The 22,541-nt window shown below is 43.3% G+C and overlaps 1 protein-coding gene across 2 annotated transcripts in view; it reads left to right on the forward strand.

Annotated features, from left to right (window-relative positions):
* The first annotated feature begins 706 nt into the window (after positions 1 to 706).
* GPRIN3 (GPRIN family member 3) overlaps positions 707 to 22,541 on the forward strand; it is a 32,952-nt gene continuing 11,117 nt past the window's right edge. Inside the window, exon 1 of one of the 2 annotated variants that reach the window (XM_027706553.1) lies at positions 707 to 1,089. The gene's annotated coding sequence lies outside the window, so the exon portion shown is untranslated. Of the gene's footprint in view, positions 1,090 to 1,359; positions 1,549 to 22,541 lie in introns of those variants that run through there. The other variant, XM_027706552.1, reaches the window with a different exon arrangement.

Here is a 22,541-nt window from a genome sequence, read left to right on the forward strand (position 1 = left end):
GCCATAATCAGGAATGGCTATTACATAAATACGTGCTGATCTTAGTGGCCACTGTTAGGCAACAAATTACATGTGCTATGGTAGGAAATGTAAGATGTTTTTTATAATCACTTAACCCATGAGTTGAAGAGATTTAGGATCAATAACTGAGCTAGAGGGTGTTTGGCAAAGAAGCGAATAAAGCATGGATCCATGCATTTGGATCAAGGGAATATGATCCATTGATATCTACGATGATTAGAGATAAAAGTTATTTTATTAGGTCCCCTAGTCAACTGTTCTTTTTTCCCCCTCAATCTCTTACATATTGCAACAGAATTCTTACAGCTTGTCCTGCAGCTCTTTGAAATCCTGCTCCTATTTATCCCTAAATGATGGCAGAAGTGTTAAAATCTTCCCAGTTGAAAACCTGTACTTGACTTGACTCTCCGGGCACTGCAGAACCATTTCCTGTGATTGCAGCAGGGAGAGATAAAATTCCACTGTGGTGGGAATAAACCGAAATTAGATCAAAGATTTCCAGATAATTAAACAGTTCCAAGCCAAAATATCTTCTCCTGCTTGGATCTACTTTTTTCTTTTTTTTCTGCAGGCAAACAGGGCAGTGCTTCATACAGGAAGCCAAATTTGCCTATCAAAACCAACAATCCGAATTGAAAGCGTGACAAGGGCTGATGCGCATTTGCATACACTGCAATTCCCCACGCAAACCTGTACCACCCGGCAGGCAGAGGGCTCGGGAGGTGCCTCGCTGGCTGGCTGTGGGCACGCTTCTTCCGCGGACACATGCAAGACCAACACAGGTGGACGGAATTGGTGGAATTGGGATGTGAGGTTCTAGCTCCTCTGCCGTGAAGCAGCTCAAGCTCGTAGTTTTGGTTCAGGAACTGGAGAGAAGCGGTTGGTAGAGGCGGCAACGCAGAGCGAGCCCGGGGCTCTGGAGGGATTGCCGAGCCCTCCTGGGGGGCTGCCGAAGGCCCCCTGCCCAGCCCCTGCTGCAGGACAGCAGCCGGCAGCTCCCGGGTTATAAAAGCCAGGCGAGGCCTGGGGTGGGGCTGGCGTCAGTGGGAAATGTCTCCCTGGAAGCAGGTAGGTGCCCGCGCCCTCCGCGTTTGGGAGGGCTCGGGGGAGAGTGCGGGCTCTGAGCGCGGCCGGGGTGGGCTGCGGTGCCCTCCCCGGGGGCCGGGGGCTGCCCACGGGAGCTGCTCCGCTCTCCCTGCGGCCGCGGGGGGAGCCCGGCGCCGCAGCTCCGGCGCTCCCCGCCTCCCCGAGCCGGCCGGGAGCCGCAGCTCCCCGGGCTGCGGCGGAGCCTGGCCGGGGCTGGGCTGCCCGAGCCTCTTGTCGTAGTGGGCACGAACCGCCTCCCTCCTGCCCCCGCGGCGGGAAGGGCCGCTCAAGTGGAGCCCTCCTCGCTCCCGCCCTCCTGCTGCCGCCGCCGCACACCCCGAGGAAGGGCTTGTTTTCCTCCCCGGATGATGGATTTCTCCGCAAGGTCATCCCTGTCCGCGGCGGCGGTGTGCCCGCGGCTCCCCAGACGCCGCCGCGGAGGTAAGGGGTGGAGGGATCGTGAGCACCTACACACACACGCGCGCCAGCGAGTGTATTCGGCGCCGGAGAGGATCGGGGTGGGTGTGTGGGCAGGTGCCCAGGGCGAGGCGGGGGGACTGCCCTGCCCTGCCCGCCGCGGGGTGCCGGGCGGACCGAGCTGTGCCTGGGCAGCGCATCCCGAGGGGCCGAGCCATGCCCCGCTCCCCAGCGGGTGAGGGACGGCCGGGCTGGGCCAACCCCGAGGGCGTCTCTTTCTGCCTCTGCTCGTTTATACAGGCGCTTGGAAGCGGCTTTGACTCCCGCGTGGTCTGGGAGCGCGGAAAACTTAAGGAAAAAAAAATAAAAGGGAAGGAAAAATGATCAGGTGGCCCCCACCACCGCCGGGACGGGCCGGAGGGATGCGCGGCGCGGTCGCCACGGCAACGTGCCCGTGGTGTCGCAGCGCGGAAGGTGCCCCGGAGGCAACCCCAGTCCCCCGCCTTCGGCCGCCCGGGCGAGGGGGCGGCCCCGGAGCCCTCCCCGGGGCGAGGTCGGGTGGACGCAGCGGTGCGGGGGTGCCGGGCGGGGGTCTGCGTGGCCCAGGGCTCTCCAGGGGGCTATGGGGGCGCCGGGCCGGGAGGGGGAGGATGGTCCGAGCTGGGATGTCGCGGTCAAGTAGCATCGCACCGTGAGCTCTGGCCGGGTGATGTCCCCCGTGGGAGAGCCTTGCTGCCCACCTGGATCGGGGCCTTGTGGCTGGGAACGGATCCTTCACGGGCCTTTTCTTTATCCTGCTGAAGTTGGTGACAAAACTACTGATGGTCTTGCCAGCTCCTGGTCTGTCCTGTGTTGTTCTCATTCAGCCTGTGTTTTGTGCCCCATACAGGCCATGGCTTTGTTAGTGCTTTATTCCTTCATTCTTCTTTTTCTCTCAAGATAACAGTGCTGGTGGTGGATTTATAAGACTCATAAGGAATTATTATGATCCTGTAGTCTAACCTCTTCCAGAATATAAAGCACTGTAAGGGCTATTCCCCAGTGATTCCAAGGTCTGACCCACCAGCCTCTTGAAACAGTTTTGATTTAATGACTTCCAACGATTGGAATTGACTACATTCCTGGATAATTGTCTCCAGTTGTTAATCTCTTTGTTAAACAGTTACATCTCTTTTCTACTTTGAACTTTTCTGACTTCATCTTCCAGCTACTGGATCTTGTCTTGTCTGTCAGATTAAATAGCTATCTAGTTTCAGATCATCTCTGTCTGCTCAAGTGTTTAAGGGCAGTAATTAAATAGCTACTTAATGTTGTCTCTGAGATAAATAGACCTGACTCCTTTGGTTTCTCACTGGAATGCAGATGCTCCCCAGGAGAAATGTCTGGGCTGGTCTTCTCTGAGCCCCCACCACTGTCTTTGCTGGCCACCGGGTGCTGCACTGTGGATTCCAGGAAGGCTCTTGTTAATGTCACGTGTGGAGATAATAACCTTGTGCTCAGTATTCCCCTGTCTATTCACCCAATGGGACAAACTTTCCTTTCCCACGACTTCGTGGTGGGAACTGCTGTTCCGTTAGTTTCAGGCAGTGATCCTTGCATTTCCTTCTGAGCCAGGGTTTTCTCAGAAGCTGGTTGTCTGTCCTGTAAGGGGCATTTAGATTAAATCTTCCTACATGTATAACTTTGGATCTGCCTATATTAAAGAGATTTTTCCCTCCTCCTGTCACTTCAGTTCTAGGGAGTCTGCAGCTTGGGAATCACAAGAGACCTCTGGCGTCCTCTGGAAGTCAAAAGAATTTCTTTTCTTGGGACCTCCATCCTAAAAAGTCTGTCTTCTTGGTAGTGCTCTAGGTGACCCTAAAGTTATTTGAAGTTTACTGGAGGAGAAGTTATACCTAGTAATATACAAACTGCAAACTGAAAGTGCCCACTACAGTGGCTTATTTTTGTAACTGCTTTTTTTCGGCTATGCCTCCAAGTGTTGGTGAGAGAGAAAGAGAATTGCTTTCCTGTCTTGGAGAGCTGTAAATACCACTACTGGGTATAATGTCTAGGCTAACACATACAGTTTCATTATGTTGCAAGTCTTGAGCTTGAATGTTGTGAGTTTTACTTGGTCTGAAGTATGCTTAAGCCTGGATTTATAACTCTCTCTAGAGAGAACAGTATCTGGAAGTATGGGCCAGAGGTAGGTGGTTTTGACAGGATATTGTCAGTTGTTCCAGTAGCATGTAGCATCTCCATGAAAGGATGAGATTGAGCAGTCTGAAAGCACCTGCTGTGGGAGAGAATACAAAATAAAGTTCTTTGAAATGGACTCTTTTGGTTTAGGTTGGGACTTCTTTGTTTCTGGGGATGGTGTGTTAGTAACTACCTTGATTTACCCTGTCTACAAGCTTAATGCATAGTGAGGGAGGGTGATGTAAGGTCCAAAAGTTAAAGACCTGGACATGCAGACCGTCCCATGCAGTAAGTGATATGATGATGCTTATAAGTAAGGTTGGTTTGCATGAATTAAGATACCAGGTTTCAGCCATTAGAATGATCTAATTGTCTTCAAAGTGCTAGAATTAAGGAAAGTATATTCTGATTGTGTAATGACTTAAATGTCAGGACAATGAGCATTCTTGAATTTCATGAAGATTTTTTCATTACAAGTCCCTGAAAATGTCTCTTCAGAAGATTTCCCTAAGTATAAACAGTGATGGACTCTTAAAAGGTCTGAAAAGTCATTACAGAGCTCAGATATCACATCTGATTGAATAAAGTACCACTGAGCTCTAGAATTATGGTGAATTTTCTACAGGCTGGTGTCAGCATCTTAGGAATTGTTTATACAATTGTATATATGAAATTTTGAAATGTTATTACCTGAGAGGTATCTTTCCCTCACCCATTCAAACTCAGCTTCTGTACCCCAAATTAGGGGATATCTGAGTTTTTTCAACATAGGCTTTCTCTTCTCAAGGTCACACCTTGTCTTCAATTCCGTTCACAATCAGAAGAGCATGTGTATGTTTCTATAGGGTGGCTGGTCCCAAAAGTTATAAATTTCGAAGTTATGATGTCTGTCCAGTGTTAGCCCAGCATTAAGATTAGTGGGTGTTAATTAATCCTACAGGGCCAGGACAGACAAACAGAGAGAAGATAGTATTTTTGAGTCTGACTTGCTGAAGTCTGTCCAAAAAGTGCTAGGTTAGAGTTAGACAGATTTCTTTAGCAAAATATGTTGGCAGTAGTAAAACTTGTCAGATTTGGGTCCTGCAGCTGTTACTGCCACCTTTATTTTTAACAATATAAACTCCCTCTGTCAGATGCAGCCAGAGCTAAGGAGAACAACATCCTGCTTCCAATTTGTGAAATCGTCACTGATGTAGGAGTACAAGCAAGCTGCTTCCAGTCTCACAGCTACAGAGCGACATTTCCTAACTCACGATTGCGCTTCTAGCAGTACATCACTTCTTAATTTATAACTCCCACGTTAAAGGCAGAGTTGGGATATAGGCTAAATCTGATGCCTTTGTGGATTTAAGAGCAATCCTGGATTAAGAGCTGACATTATCTAAGGGTATGTAACGACTTCATAGCTGATAAAACTTTCATAACTGCTGTACAGTGTTATGAACTGGTTCTTTTAGTGCGAAATTCTTTAAAATTAGTTGTGTTGTTACTGGCAGTATTTTCATGTTATTGTGGCAGATTAGACGTAACAAAAGCCTCCTAGAGTTGTTTCTGTATTAACCTTGGATACGAATTGGGTGCCCTCATTGTAAGCCTCAGTCCTACATGACAGGATGTCTAAACTGATCCCATATTTGGTCTTACACATTGTATCATTTAGGTAAACATAACTTTTTTGAGAGAACAAAAAAAGAAAGATTGGTAATTTTACTAGGGGAAAACAATTTCTGGACATGTTCTGAATGAAATTAAATTACTGACCAGTAGGAAAACCTTTTGAGAGCATATCTGAGTACAGTTAACTTTTGCTAATAGTAAAAATAGTAAAGGTCTACATATATCTGTTTTATTATATACATGGACTTTGAACTCGGTAACAGTTCTATAGAAACAAAGGCTGGTGCTGATTAAAAATTTAATCACACATGATCAGTTACTTATTAACGTTGAGCGATTTGTTTCTTGGGAGTCCATGGCTAAGAGTTCGCATTTGTAAACTGGCAGCAGATCCTAAAGGGTAGAGGTGTCAGCATGCTGCTGAGTAAGTAGGGAAAAACTGCAATGCCAACACTTGGAACTCCATGTGGGGTGTGGAGGAGAGAGGTGAAGGTGGGCACCAAATGACCAGAAATCAGCCTTAATACCATTTTGCCCCTATTTGTTCTCTGTCAGTGGACACATGTACATGAGGAAAGTAATTAAGTTGAGGGAAGAATGCCAACAATCACAAATATTACGAGTTGTGGTAGAAGGGTGCTGCAGGTGTGTCCACAGAGGGCAGATATTGAATTCTTTCCCCTGCCCCCCATTTTTGACACCATGATCCTGTGTAACAAAACTTGGTGGCAGGTATGGAAGCTATTAAAACAGCCAAATCAACCAGACATCCAGGAAGGTACAGTTATATATTGAATGATCCAGGAAAAAGAGTGTATCTGTTATATCTGTGACTGTAAGTGTTAGCAACACCCATTACTTCTACTGTTTATTTTACTGTATTTATTATACAGTAGTAAAATGTTGTACTAACAGTTGTGTTTGCTTGTTTCCTTGCCTGTTTTCCTCCATCTGACAGTAGTTTTCTTAGAACAAGAGAGAATTAATCAAGGGGGAGACAGACACCCCAGTGCTTTGTTAAACTATTAGTATCTGTGCTATCAGCATCTCTACGTAATATTAGTATCTGTATCTAACATAGGGGAGACCAGCTCTGAGCTGAGACAAAAAGCTTGTATCACTTGGCAAATGATAACAATTCATTTCCCAAGCTAAGTTATATCATTTGTGTCTAGCTTTGGATAAGAAATATTCTGCTGAGGGAGTGGAGAAGAAGTTTTTTAGAAGAGGATCATAAGAAGAATGTATTCTGAGATATTTATCATCTCTACCTCAATACAACCCTCACAGTCAGTACTAAGGAAACAAACTCAACTATGATAAAATAGATATGAAGCACATTGCTAGACAGGAATCTTCACTGTGGTCTGGTGACCTTCTGATCCAGGGAGCAGCAGTATTGCTATGTCTAAAATTATTCATATTGTCTATGGATTGATCAGAGTTACACAGGAATAACTTATGTCCTCTCATTTGTGTGCCTGTACATTAATGCACACACAAATGGGGGGAAGAGCAGAGTTTCCTGAAGCATTGGTAGTCTGGCAAATTCCAGCAAGAGCTAATAAAGCTATCTCAGTGCTTCAGTCAGCTACAACTATGTATTTGTTCAAATAAAGCATAGATTAGGACTGAAGTAACTAGTGTAGGAAAGGTTGCTTAAAGATTGCCTGCAACCAGAAGTATTGTTATTGTTTGAAAAAAATATATACCAAACATAAGCAGAATGTAGTGGCCAAACGTTCAGGCAGATCTTACTATTTGCCCTCTTTCTGACCTTTTTATTTTTTCTCTTTTTTCTTCCAAATGGACAAGGTGTTTCTAAAAATCTGAGAAGTAATATTTGCTTGAATTCTCTCTGTGACATCTGTATCTTGAGATTCTGCTGTAGCTCAGTGGTAGTAATGAATATTGTCAGCTCTTCAAAATCGTCGTGCAATTATCACCAGTTGACACTTTGTCCTGAAAAAGAGGATGGCTTTCTTTATGCACATGTGGCTTTCTTCTTCTATTGGAGAAAGTTGAACAAATATTGGCTATTGTGATCGGCATCCCAGATTGCATTCTAGTGGTGAAAATCTTTTCCAGTGATGCTAATGTGCAAACAAACAAAAAGCTCAGTTTTTAAAATAGAATTTAAAAAAAAAGAAAAAAAAAGGTAAAATGAAACAAGGAGCTATGCAATTATTTTTACTGCTTTTCATGCAAAAACCCCAACAAATTCAAATAGAGGGCATGAATACTATGCTACATTATGACTAATCTTAAAAGGATACTATAAAAAGCAATGGCTTGTCTCAAGTGATGACAGTGAAGTCAGTGAAGAATTAATTCAGAAATTTTCCAGTGACTCCAGGACCCCTTTTTACATGCAAGACTATACCTGCTGCTCCATGCTATAATCACTAGAAAGCTAAGAAAATCAGTCAAGATGTTATCATGGAAACAGCAGGAATTTCCAACACACGATAACAAAGGTTCTGATGTTTACCTTACATTTGATAAACAGGAGTCAATTCATTAACATTTATGTGAAAAAAAAAAATTATGTGGTTAGGCGTAAGTTTCAGATGGATGGGTTTTTCCTTTCCTGGGTGAAACAGAGAAGGAAAAGAACAGTAGACTGGTTACTAATCTGATTTTACATGGGTTTGGGAAGAGATGAGTGTTCCTGTTGGTAGCAGGTAGAGCTGGTGTGTGGTTTCTCTGGTCAGGGGAAGGTCATGTCTGGCAGCTTTGGGGTAAGCAGAGTCCCTTAACTGAAAGCCAGCCTGACTGAAAGGGATTTTCTACTCACAGGCAGTCATTTTGTCATAGTAAAGAAACTGTAAAACATTTTGAAGTCCTGGAGTGGTGAAGGTGTGCTGCCAGTGAGATCTTAGTTCAAAAAGTAGCTTGTCTGCTCAGGGAACAGTCCCTCGCCTTCCATAGGGCTCCAGGACTCTGACTGTGGAGTTTTGCCAAAAACAGGATCAAACAAAGGAGTAAATATGGAAAGTTGGTATAATGGACTAGATAATAAATCTTCTAGTGAAGAAGATGATATGGACAGGGCACTTGCATTTTAGCAAGCCCCCATTTTCTTAGACTGCTGGAGCTACAATTCAGAGCAGCTTTTAGGATGGCCTTTGGGCACAGAGAAATGAATTAGATATCACCAGGTCCCAATTTCATAAAACAGAGAGATGTAAAAGTCCTATAAATCTTCCCAGCTCAGCTCTCCTACAAGCAGTCTGGCTGTTGGAGTTAGCTAGTCCTTTGGCTAGAAAATGTTGAAGGATAATCACCCCTTAGTATTTAATAAACTAAAGTGTCACTTTCATTCATGTCACTCTCCTTCCTCTGAAACATCAGTTTCATGCAAAACTTCATGCAGTTGAAAGATTAAGCTTGAGATGAATCATTAGGAAAATTATTAAATATAATAAGCTTGCTGGAAAGTGTGGTAAGAGGTAGAAGCAATGTGATAAAATACCTGTCAGAAAGATGATGCTCTTGAGAAGAGCTGTATGGAAACAAGATGACAGAATTATTCTACTCTGAAAGGCTGGTATTTCACAACTCTTTATAATACTGCAGCATACCACAACATCTCCATATTTATTAAAATATGTTAATCCTGCCCTTGAGGTTAATAATTTGGGAATATCTGTTAAAAGCCAGTAAAGAGGCTATGAAGGTTTGCATGAGTTTGAGAACCCAGATTTCTGCTCAAGCTAAACAGTAGCCTTACAAGATCTCCCATTTCAGTACTGTATAAAAATACATAGTTTTCATTCAGTTCATAGGGACAGGTATCCCAATTACAAATTCAGCTATGGTTTGACAATTCTTAGTTGCAGCACCAAAGGCATTTTCACAGAAGGGGCAAGTGGTATTTTGAAGAGTCATCTCAAGTCCGTGGTATGGCAGAATAAAGTGACCAGGCTTTCGGGTCCCTGCCTGCTGTCTAGTTCTTCAGATAAACCTGTTCATACTGTAAACACAAGCATTAGTGACTGCAAAAGTGCTTTCACCTACCTCAGCCAAGAGCTGATCAGACTTGGAAGACCATACCAGCATGTGATAACTTGGGGTCAGGACAGTGCAGAATCTGTGCTGTTATCTCATGCCTGAGAACATAGGGTTCATCACCTAAATTCAGCCTGTAGTTTTGGCCATGTGCTAATGGTGCAAAAAATGCATGAGGATGCATTGCAAACTATGACTGAGGAATAAAAGCTGTTCATTCATTTTGGAGCTTTCAAGTCAAGCAAGCTCCATCAGGAGATGCAGACAAAAGTTTTAACAAATGGGTATTACAAAAGGATTAGCTTCATTAATTTAGCTGCTTGTGCTTTTGGCACTGGGGAATTAATCCAGCCTTTATTGATTGTTTGAGTCTCAATTAGCTTGATGGAAGAGGAAGGGACAAGCAGTTTCCTCCTGCATATAGCAGGCATAGAAACTAACAGAGATGGTCTTGCCTTTGGTGAGAGGAGGGGTCTTTACCTCCTGTCTGGGTTCAGTGTTCACATCAACTTACAGGGAACAATCCAAACCTCAAGTCATGGGGCCACAGTGCAATAAAAGCAGATAATATCCTATAAGGCCTGGGAGCCTTCCCTCAGAAATACTCTTCTATTAAATGGTCTGTTTGAGAATTGCTTGCAGCTGAACCATGCTTGGCCATTATCACAGAGACATGTGCAGATGATATTGGGAAACAGGAGAACAGTATTTATGCAGTTCAAAGGATGCACTTAATAGGAAGGGCCTCAGGGGAATATTGCTTGGAAAACGTATTTTCATAATAAAATGACCTATTTTAGAATCACAGTTTTCCATGCTGGAGGGGACAGGAAGGTGGGAGGAGGCTTGCCAAAGAAATGGACAATAAGCACACTCACACTTGCTCCAAATGAGAAGATGCATGGACTGTTATATATATATATATATGTATATATATAAATATATAAATATATTAATAAGATAGCACCCTGTTTTGTTTTGGGTTTTTTTGGGTTTTGTTTCTTTGTTGTTTTTTTGGGGTGGTTTTTGTGTGGGTTTTTTTTTTTGTTGTTTTGTTTTGTGGGTTTTGTGTGTGTGTGTTTTTCTTTGTTTTTTTTGTTTGTTTGTGGGGGTTTTTTGGGTTTTTTGGGGTTTTTTTGTTTGTTTTTTTAGCTAGATTACTGCATGCAGGCTATTTGTAAGTGTCTGCTGTATCCAGATTGGCATGCCTGCAGGAATGTGAGCAGAGCTTCCTACTAGCAGCCAACTCAAACATGCAGATGACAAGGAGAAAGCCCACAAAATGTCTGAGCTGCTCCTTGAAAAGCTTTAGGAGAAGAAAAGTGAAATAAAAGGACGACAAAGCTAATAATAGTTTTAAGTATCTACCAAGAAAACAAGCTTCAATTACATTACATTTCTAATACTATGATCCCTAGTAGTGAGCTCCATAAAAGAAGTGTTATTTGCTGTTACTCATCACTTCCATCTGTATGGATGCTCCAACACAACCCATGTGGTGTTGTTCCTCCATGAACAGAGCCTGCCTTCTGGTGACTAATGAATCCCACCTACTCAACCTCAGTTTGTCTCATATTTGTCTGTTGAAACCTTTTTTCTTTTTCAGTGTGATTTATAATCTCAATTTCAGCAATCAAATGGGTCTTTAATGACCACAAGTTCAACTAGTTGGCAATCAAAGCCACACCTGTTATTCTAAAAATCACATTGGAGTCAGTAGCTAACAAGCTGCTCAGAAAAATAAACTTAATTAGATAGGTGAAATTTGACCTTGAAGTTAAAGGCTGTGATTCCTTTGATGCAAACCCCATTAATGGACCTGTTGTAGTTCATATGAGGTATCAATTTGGCCTTTTACCAGAGGTATATAACCAGAGTTATTAAATTAATATGAAACTGTTCCAAACACCATAGTTGCCATTCTGACAGGAAGCCAAACAACATCATCCTTTCAGTCATCCTATCTTAGCTGATTCATAGTGAGTGTAGAGCAGATGAGCTAGAAATGAATGGACAGAATATTCAGCTGTGATACTTTAGCCAGCCAGTGGCGTGCACTTTGAAATCCTTGTCCTCTACAGTCTTTAGTGATGGTCCTGAAATACTACTGGCTTGAACAGTGAACAGAGCAATGGTGCACCCTAAACAGTGAATAATGATGATAATGAACTCTCAAGAGTAAAAAGTTTAATTGTACAACGACTCCTGCAAATCTGGAACCTGTGTGCTGAGCAGAAGGTTCCAAACCCAAAGTTTCCTATGCAATGGTTTGTTGCAATAGCTTTCTATCATTGAACTTAAGAAAGACCAGAGTGGTAGAAAATTTGCAGAGAAAAAGACACTGAGCAGGTCTTGTCATGACCTTCTCAGTTCTGTGTCTGGTTGCAGAAAGGACTGTTCTGATTGCTTCCTGCAGTCTTCCTGATGCTTCTTTGAACCTTTTTCTGGCTGGGTTAATGGTTCAGCATCTCGTATCTTGAATGGAAACATGTGTGTAAAAGTGCCTGTTTTGTAGCAGACCATATGATTGATGGCTCTCACTAAGCTTTTGCACCATGGAGTTAAAGACATGATTAGAAGTGGTTTGGGTTAGACCCATTAGCTTAGTTTTGGAGAGTATTTTGAAGAAGAAATGCATGTGACAATATATATTCCCCCTTGAATTAATGCAGTATTTTTCCATCTCTCCCCTCTTGAAGGCTTTGTGTGTTGCCTGTGAAATTTCATCCATGGGCTCTTGAGCTGACCTCTGTGACCAGAATTTAGCTGGGATAAATCTCTTGTAGTCACCTGGTCCTGATTTTAACTGCTTCAGTCTTGACTGCTGAAATGCTTAATTGGTTATATACACTTCCTGACTAATTCTGCCTTTCTTGAGAGGGTTTCCTGTTTCTGACTGAAAAGGGGGCAGGCTTTATGCAAGTACACATTTGTTTTTAGTTAAGTCTATTTAGTCTATTTGTTTTCCTTTTTTTTTCCCCTTATTTACTAATACACAGAAAAATACTTTCTGTATGATCACAGAGCAGCTTTCCGCATAGTGTTTGGTCAAGCGTTAAAAGAAAGAGACCTAATAGATTACCAAAAAAAAAAAAATCAGGAAATGGGGAAAAATACTTTTCAGAGGCTTAGAAAGACAGAGCAATGCTTACAATGTTCATGTTGAGCATGCAACATGAGGTAGCAAGATGTAGAAACATGGTCAATACCACAAATATTTAAGCAGTGTTAAAACTGTCTTTCAAAAATGATGCTATAGCATGGTGCAAAAGATTATTTTAAAACATCCATTTATGAACAGTTTCCTGGCCTTGAGCTATATGAAGCTGTGAAATGGTCTGGCAAGGAGCACACAGTAAGAGGCAGATGGGGAATCAGTGCTGGAGGAGCATTCAAGCCTAGGTCCAGGAGGCAGAGGGCCAAAAATTTCTCTATCATAAGAACCAACCAACTTACTTTCCCATGCACATCCTCCTTTATTTTCTGAAAGAGCAGGTCTCCCCTTCACCCCTTATCTTCTCCTGCCTTCTTACCTGGACAGAATTCAATCAGCAGTTGTAGAGATCTGTCAGCCTCATAAATGGAATGAAGTTACTGAGTTCACATGGGAGAAGGTTGGTGTTCCCAAGGTCAGCATTAACACTCTAGTTTTGTGGGAGAAACTGAGGCATGCTAATCTTGAAATTCAACAACTGAGCCATTTCACCTAGTTGCTGTCCAGAGAGAAGGCCAGCTGGTTAATGAATTTCCAGATGTTGCAGTTTTTCCCTTAAAATAAAAGCCCCCACACAGGAGGGGAAAAAATGTGTTTTCTGTCCTCCTGGGCAAGGAAAAGGATGAGAGTTTTGAAGTGGTAATGGGGGATTTTCCAGCCCATCTGCAGTACTAACCAGACATCTGTCTCTCTCAAACCACCTCCCATGGCAGTCTGCATTTGCAAAAATGTTTTTCTCCTGCTGACTTTCAGTAGAACAAACCCAACCGTTTCCCTGTGGCTGCCCACACCTGTGGTTTAAGGTTGTTAATAAATAGATTAGGGAGCTGAGTGAAGAGAGCTGAGATAATGAAAATCGGGCTATGGTAATTACCTGGACTGTGCTGACCAGCAGCTGAGCAGGAATGAAGGTGCAGACTTGTCACTTTACTGACAGCCAAGTTGCTTGGAGTGTGGCCTGGGCATTTGATCATATGGTTATACAATGAATACTTGATAAACTTTCTACAATGAATACTTGATAAATTGCTGTTACTGTCACAGCTCTGTAGCCTGGACTTACTTGGTCCTCTGACGCAATCTACCTCTGTCCACATACTTCTTCCATTTGTTCTTGGTTGCCTCTGAGCCCCCTTGCTTAAGCACACAGGCTACAGGTTTATAGGAAAGGTCTTTCAGAACAAGTTGCAAGACTTACTCTCTACAAGAGAAGCAATTCATCTGTAAGAAGAAGAAAAGACAATTGAGTAGAGTTGCTTGCTCAGTATCTCATTGACTGCTGCCCTGTTTAGTTGGTTTAGACTTCTCACTTGTCTTACGTTCATATCCCATCTGATCCCATGCCCTGCCTGAGCTTTGTGAAGAGCAAGAGCATTAACAGAGCCCTTTCCAAAAGTGCTTATCTCCTTGTGTGAACACTTGTGGATCTGCAGTGTTTGCAGGTACTTTTCTTGGGTGGATGGTCTTCCTAGTCTGTAACATCCTTTGCTTATTCAGCTTTAAGGTGGTGGCTTTGTGGGTTTTGGGTTTTTTCTTCGCAAATGCTAGCAGCAGCATATTCTATACACTTGTTTGGTTTTCTGGCTTTTGCTTTAACAGAGGTACCAGTCTGCTTTCCCTCTTCATAGATTCAGGACTTGCTATATGGCAATCTAGCAGAGGGAAACACCCATTTGAGTATTTTTCTGGTGTTGTTGCAGAGGTGGATCACTAAAGCCAGATTGCAGTGCTCATGATTACACAGGTTTTAGTAGTAGATGATGAGATGTAAGAGATGGGTGTTCTGTAGTTAAATCATTGGCATTAGACACTGACTGTTGCATAGTTTTCTCTGTGATCTTCAGCTGTGTTAGCTTCTAAGGAAGAGGCAGAAAATGTACCGGTTCCTACCTCTGTTTAGTATCTTTCCTGCTTAAGCGATGAATGTTTAGTATCTCTATGCTTACATGTAGCCTCCAACAAAATGGCAGAGTATGTCAGAGCCTTCTGGCATTTCTTGGATAAGAACAGGAATAAAAGAAATTGTGTTTTCAAAAATATTGAACAACTTTTGAATTCTACTGGCTTTACTGGTATTTCTGTTTATTCAGCACTTTTCAGCATCAGACTTCTTTGATTTCAGTGCCTGGCTTTAATCACCCAGATTAGGCTAGATGACTGTCTTTATCTTAGGATATATCAAAGTTTATATGTATGTGTATGTCTGCTTGCAATCACGTAAGTATGCGTACTTTGTGATAGTATAAATTGTATCCGTAAATAGGATGTCAATAAAAATAAATTGTGGTAGGAAGCCTCTGTGCATTCACAGCTGTCAGATGACTGATTGAAGTATCTAGTACTTATCTTCAAGAAGGTCTTGTGTGAAAATAAACCATCTTGTCTGGATTTTCATACTGGCTCCAAGGTTGCCATGTGTTTTCTTGCTCTTTCAAGTATGCCTCTGTGCATGAGGCATTGATGTTCAATGCGAGTCCAGTAATTAAACGCTAAGCTGTGAATGATCCTTTTTCACACCCTGCCAGCTTCCACTCCAGCTGACTTAGAAACAAGGACAAAGCTGTCACACAGCCCTGCTTGCTCACAGCTGTGCTCTAGCAAGGTATAACCTGACCTCAGCTTACTTCTAAGATTTGCAGATTAAATATGCTGGCAGCTCAAGCAAGGGCAGCTAAAACTGCTCCAAAGAGGAGTAAAGAGTGTAGCCTGATGGGAGGTGCTGGGCTTTTGGTGATAAACTCAGTGGTTCCTTGGGGCTGCCAAATCTCTTTCTGAATGCTTGAGGGCATGTTTTGCTTGCTATGTGTAGCTTGAGAAGCTGGAAGGTGAGCTGGAGGGATAGCTGCCGTGGTGAGTGCCAGTCACGCTGCCGATGGGGATGTCTGGTTTGGGCTTGACCAGGTGGTCAAGGCAGCCAGCTTCAGTAAGGCCGAGACTGTTAAACTCAGATGTGATATATCTTGTTTGAGCTGTCATTTTAATTAATGCTAATTATACTCATTAACCAATTTGGCAATCATCCTGAAGGACAGTAGTTCAAGTCAAAGTTAATGATTTTACCACTGCCTCCATCACAGCGTGCTTCAGTTGCTTCAGTCACCTGATAAATATAAATGTAAATATGCCTGTCTTTAATGTAGAAGAAATGAGGAGAAGAGGTATGCCCAGCAATAGGGTCAGTGTAAATCTTAAACTCTAGCTCCCTTTGACAGGAGTGGGAATGTCACATTAACCTGGTATAAGCCATCATGACCTTGCAGAGTTCCAGGGTGCAGACCAGAGTGTACGTCTGGCATGGATAAGGCAGAGGTCCAGGGTATGGATACAGTTGTGCCATGCTGCAACAGGCAAAGCTTTGGCTTATGACACCTCCAGTAAGTGACTCCCAATACTATTATTAGCTTTGAGAGGGTTTACAGAACAAGACATGCTGTGTCTCTGTTTCCAGCATGTTTTATTGAACTAGTCTCCAGATTTTGCATTGCTATATCTTAAATATTGTCTGTTTTGGGGGAGTGTTTCTGGGATTAGTTTGGTTCTGACACAGATGGGACTTCCCAGGTCTCAGACGCTAAATAAGGATTTGTTTCAAGAGCACTGAGATTTTTAACAATTCAGAAGCAGAGAATGTAATTATCCTTAAGCCTGTGAAAATCATATTTAAAGCATAGTATAAAATGCTGCAGACGGTTGAGTACCTTAGCCCCCCCTTGTTGGGGCTGGAAGGATAGAAGCACATTGAATCTATGGATAAAAATGCAGGTTTTGAATAAGCCATTGTTAGGAAACAATTCTAACAGAAGTGAGGATGGTTCCTGCGATTGTTAGCATTGAGTGATTTTTATACACCTGGGCTGCCTGCAAGGGCAACTCTAAAAAGCCATTGCTATCAGACACCTGTGGGATAGACTGCAAATAATGAATTGTTCCTAAAATAAGCCATCATACAGCACAGCTGTTGGTGTTTTTCTTTGCCGCAGGAAAGTGGAGGTGTTGAGAGAGTGACTTGGTGACTGAGTTGGCTTCTTCACCCAGAGGAAGCACTGCAGTCTCTCTGTTCAAGCACATGTAAGTGGTGGATGGAGAAGATTGAAGAGGCTCTCTTTATCCTGAGGAACTCTCTGGCTGTATAGTGAATTTCAGGACTCCAAGTTAGGGATGTAAAGTTTGAGGGGTTGATTTTTACCACCGCTGAGTTCGTGTCACTGCCAGCACCTCCTTTTACTTAAGCCAAGAGCCAGAACAGCAGGTTGCTCTCAATTTCACCTGATCAGATCTGCCACAGTGGCTGTCGCTGTCATCTAGAAGGTTTCTCAGATGTGTCTTTCAACACCTTCTATCAGCACTGGGTGGAGACCAAAGAAGACATGCTGTGGTTTATAGGTGTAATATTTTACCAAAATGTTCATATCTAGCATTGACCTTCATTAGAGTCAGGTGACTGGAAGCCCTCACGTGCCTACAGTGCTTTGTACACCATCAGGCTGTTCCATCATTTTTGGATATAAAGAACAATGATGTCACTGATTATCTGCAGTACATGACGTGTTGGTTTTCCTGGCTTTGCAAGGTGCCATTTAGGATGTGTCATCCTGTCCCTGCTGGGTTAACACATCCCACTTTCCCCATGTCCCACATGCAGTATTTCATCAGTTAAAAAAATAATGAATGAGGCACTGATCTCTGGTTTCGTCCAGTTCCAGCAGGGTCAATGTTCAACCAAATAAAGTGTATAGCCTCAAGTTAAAAAAAAGAAGAGTCTGAGACTGAGATAACAGCTTTCCATGTAATGGTCTCACTGAAGTCATACTGAAAGCTTGAGTGGCTGAGGTGAGCAGGTTAGAGTCCTTAGCTGATCATACAGGTTTGAGTCATTGCCCTCAAAAGAGCATTTACCAGCATTGTAAAGATACCACAGAATTGCTCCAATTTTTATCCCTGAACAGCGAAGGCCTACAACCTGCAGCCATTTGGTTTCCTGCAGAGCCTCAATACATCAGACAGAAAGTGGCCCAGCACATGGTGCTTCCTCTCGTGTTTTTATGAGAAGGTGTTTAGCAGGAGGCGGTTTACTAAGGAGATTATTTTGTTCTTTTTGCTGCTCTTATGTCAATGACAGACAACAGCAGAGCAAAGTGACAACGTGAAAAAGCAGGAAGCAACTGCTGAGGTGGCAGCAGGAAGAAGGCAAGATATTTTTAACTGTTGGGGTTATTTTTCTTAAAAAAAAAAAAAGCCACAGTTTCAGCTGCCGGCCTTTATTCACATTAGTTGTGTTTTCTGATAGCCAGGAGACAAGAGCAGACGTGGTGAGATCATCATCATGCCTTTCTTAGGTTAATCACACAGTACGGCAAATTTCTGTTACAGTAATGACTGGTTAGGCACTACATCCTTCTTCCCTAATTACATACCATTTGGAGTAGTTCTTTTCCGTTAGGATAACGCCTGTAAATGACAATGGATATGTCCTTTGCCAGGTGCCTGTTATGTAAAGATCTTTTCCCTTCTCTCATACTAAGCCCAGCATCTTCATTAAAATGATATATGAGGAGAACTTAATTTTCTCAGACAGCACATGAGAGTTAAACATTATCATTGGGTTTTACTTTATGCAAAAGACATTGATCCTGCTATCAGCTCTTCCAAGGCAAAATTTCCTTACTTGCAAGGTTGGTTTTAAAACAAGAAGTGCTGCTACAATACATTTCTCTGGGCACTGATAATATGATTATTCAGCAGCAAATCAGGCCTAATTATCTAGGCTAGCAGCACCTCTGCTGGGGATGCTTCAGCCATGAGATGAGTATTTGTATTCAGTGCACTGGGGGAATGCTCTTAAGGAGGTCATAATGAAATCAGGAATCTTCCTTTTGAGGATCTGAAAGCATCTTAGAAGTATATAACATCCTTTGTCCCTAGAGCCATCCTTTCCAAGACACACCTACTCAGCAGTAGTTACATTCTCCTGACCACAGAAATGTGATTTTGGCCTTGGTCCAGCTTACAAGAGATGGATGTCCATGTAAACCTCATCATCCTGGTTGTTGCTAGTTATCTGAGAGTCATAGAAGAAAAAGCAAGAACTGCATAGGCACTAAGCCAGCATTATGCTTTCATCCCTAAAGATGATCACTCTGCTTTATAATGAAGTCACGTTGGCATTGCTGTTTAGGAAAAAGGTATGTATTGTTGGCTACTGTTAAACTGCTCTCACAAAAAACAGGGCTTTTGTTTGTCAGCTGTCAACATTCAAAAGCTTTCAGCTGCATGAAATGCATTAATGAGGAGTTAGATTTCACCATACTTTTATCAGACAGGAGAAGATAGCAGGATAGATAAGGAGTGAAAGTCCCACTTGGTCTGCTAGAAATTCTGTTGCTTTCAACATCAAACGTGAAAGTGGTGTTTGAAAGCCTCCTGTTCACATCCCTCAAACACCACTTCTTGTTTTTACTCAAAAAATGAAAAAATGAAAAAAATACTGTGGCAGTGAGCTATGTTAAATGGAGTCACCTGATGTGGACTGCAGGTTGCTGCTTTCCTCTTGTGTGCTTGTGTCAGAGGTGTGGCATGCAGACGTTCCTCCTGAAACATGGCTTACCCTTGAAGTCAGGCTGTGTTTCCTTAAAAATGATTTCCAGAGTCAGATATTGAAATAAGAAAAACCTGTTGATAAAAAAATGAGGCTAAACATAATGACATGCAATTTAAAAAAAAAGTATATATACCTGTGTGGGTTTTACCTGCATGTCACGTCCCCTCCTGGGTGGCCCAGGATATGAGGAAGGAATGTCACTGTAGCTTATGCAGCTGTTACAGGTGGCTGCTGGCCAGTGTAGTTGTTGTTTCATTTAGCTGTTTTCATAAAGCCATTTATCCTTCCCTTTCACCTTGGAGGAGAAAGACTGGTGGGCTCTTGGCGGTGTTCTGCAGCCAGCCCAGTGTTGAGCAGGGACTTTTGCATAGTTACACGCCTTGCTGAAGAAAGCCTTTTTGCCGGGTGCTGTAGCCTTGGGAGGAGGTGTGCCTGTCTTTGCTGCCCAAGGCCTCTGTCTGCCAGCAGGGAGGATGCTTGGGAGCATGGGCTGAGTGGGGGAGTAGAGGGGCAGGATGGGGATGGGGGTCAGAGGAAGGGGTGGCATGGGGAGAAGGGTGTGGAGGTGGTGCGTGTTCAGGCTGTCATCCAGCCCTCCTGTGGTTCCTTCCCATGCCACCACTCTTTGACCATATGGGGGGCTCTTTTGAGAGATTCTAGAGGCTATGATTATGTGAGGATCTGCACTTTTTCTGGAAAAGGCTTTTAATCTGTGAGAAAGAAGTGAACTTTGAAGGCTTAAACCTTCAATGGCAACAGATGATACCACAATTCTTAATTTAAACCAAGATTTTCAATCTCCTTTCTAAAGGTTGACTTCTAGCAATCTTCTCAATACTATATTTTCTCCCACTTCTAAATACCATGTTTTCATGCTTTAAAGTGTTGGAGCGCAAGGCAACGCCACTTTCCTTCTGGAAACCTGGAAGAGTTTTGCAAAAGCAGGGTGCACCCATAAATCCGTAACCACTTGGTCCTTACTCCCACACAAACAAGATGCTCTTGCAGCACGTCCACAGCACGTGCCAGCCTGCTACCTTTGGCCATGGCCACAGGACAGTGACATCTTCAGCAGAGCCAGCCCAGCTTTCGTGCTGGGGAATGTCTGAGTGAAAGACCCTGGTGGGACTGCAGTAACTGTATGCATCAGGGTACAGAAAAGGATAATGTGATCCCTTCCAATACAGTGACTTGCTGACAGAGATTAAAAGCAAAATGCAACCAGGCAAGAAGTTTACATGCATGCTGAAGAATTACATCGTGGTGTTGCTAACGGTGCACGGGCTCCCACCAGGGCTTTGTGAACGGGTGCTGGAGCTGGATGTGGGGGTTGCTGCTTGTCTTCTGGCCAGGGTGAGATGGGTGCTGCCCACAGGGAACAGATGGGGACACAGGCTAGAACATCCTGTAACAGAGCAGAGCTGTACTTCCTTTTTAGATGGACATCTTTCTAATTGTAGGGTAACTGCCAGCAGGACGGTAGAACTGAATCATGCTTGATCACCACACAGTTTTTGTTCTGTGTGCCTGCCTATTAAAAGCTGATTGCAAATACTCTCACACATCTGTCCCTGAGCAACTGCTGAGGTACACATGTGTCCTTGGACCGTTCTGAAGTGTCAGGGCAAGGTTCTACTCAAGGTCACGTGCCCAGACTCTCAGCACCATCCTGCACTCCCAAGCCATGAGACTTGGACTGGTTTGCACCCTTTTGTCTGAAGCTGGAGCAGAGGTGTGCCCCAAATCTGGTTCAGCTCTGCTTGGGTGCACTCTTTGTATACCAGTCTAAAGCTGCTTAGGCCAGCGCTGACTTTGGGCAATTGGTTATGGTAGGGATGGAGTGACTGATGCTTGCTTCCAAACTAGGATAAGCACTGCACTACCAAAATTATAGCTAGACAATCCCTTGTGCTCACTGCTAAGTACCTGAGAGCACTTGAGAGATCTGGTTTTGGAGAGGCTCTTCTACAGCCTGCTGGACACTGCACTTTCTGGACTCTAAGGAATTAAGAGTCTAGGGAGCACAGAGCGCATATATTTAAAGAGAGCATGTACCTGGAGAAACAAAATCCACCAATAGTTTCTGCATGCTTCAGTGAGAAAATACTGTAAATATTAGATTTTAAAATGTATTTAATATTAATCAGAAATGCTTTTGCATCTAGTTCAGTAGACTATGTTGTTCACAGTAAGGTTACCTTACTGGCCTCTTTTCAGGATGTATTTAAGGTTTGTCAGAAGCTGAAAGAAATGAAGGAAGGTGCAGAGCAGTTTGCTTTGCTTTGAATTAGTCCCAGAAGCCACTGTACCATTTGGTACAGTGCTTTACCCATTTTTTCATCTGCAGGTTGTGGGCAGCAGGTTAAGCTGAGCTTTGTCCTTCTAAAGGGGGGTTCCCGTGCTCTGCATTCTGAAGCATAGAGATGCAAGATGAGAGGAGTGAACAACCAGAAAAATATGTTTCTTCAGCATGTACAAAATATTGCTAGGTAAATCTTCAGTAGCTGTCAGGCTGATTGGCAGCCATCTCCTTTTGGCAGAAAATGGCAGTGCATCTTGCCCTTGATTTCTCACATGATTTTCCTTGGTTTATTACCATTACAAAGCAGGGACAAGCACTTATCCCTCTTTTTCTTTTGGACTTATTTCCCATTTTTCACTCCACTGTTTCCATTATTCATTGTGTCTTGACACCTTTGTGAGCAGACTGGCTAGGCAATGGGGGTTGAGTGTCAGCATTCGGGAGAAGGAGCTGTGATACTCAGTGAGGAGCCACTGCACCCTGGGAGCCATGGGTGGAGCAGAGTTTTCCTCAGGGCTATTCATGTGGCTCAGTTGGTAGTTCCAGCTGATCTAGTACTGTGGCGTCACACGTGATTCAAAAGTGCTTCTAGGGCAGGTGCTGGGAAGGGTTTTAGGAGGGGCTGTGGGGTTCAGTTTGGTGGTGTTTGCTTTAACATTAAAATGAGTGGCCCAGACTTCACTGAGCAGGCTTGTACAAATAAAGGTCCTTTTCTCATAGGGCATGCATGTGTGCATTGCACAGCATTTTGTAGAGGCCAGATACGCTAAGGAGGTTCATAAATAGATGTGCATTCATTTCCAAAGGTGATTAAAGTGTGTCCTGCCATTTGGAAAATCCTTAAACTCCTGATGGCCAGCAGCGGGAAGGCAGTACAGAGGATCTGTGTCTGTATGTGTGCTAGAGCTTTGGGCTGGGTAGAACCTTAAAGTGGATCTGATGTTTTTCTAAAGTAAACTTCCCTACCCTGAAAAAGTAACAAGAAAAACTGAAAACCTTTTCAAATAAACCCCCACACACCTAGAGTTAAAAAAATCACAAATGAGTAATGTAATTTTTAATATAGTGAAAAATAAAAATAAGCAGATGAGGGT

This window comes from Neopelma chrysocephalum, unplaced genomic scaffold (genome assembly GCF_003984885.1).
Source record: "Neopelma chrysocephalum unplaced genomic scaffold, ASM398488v2 Primary Assembly neopelma1_382, whole genome shotgun sequence".
Classification (NCBI taxonomy): Eukaryota; Metazoa; Chordata; class Aves; order Passeriformes; family Pipridae; genus Neopelma; species Neopelma chrysocephalum.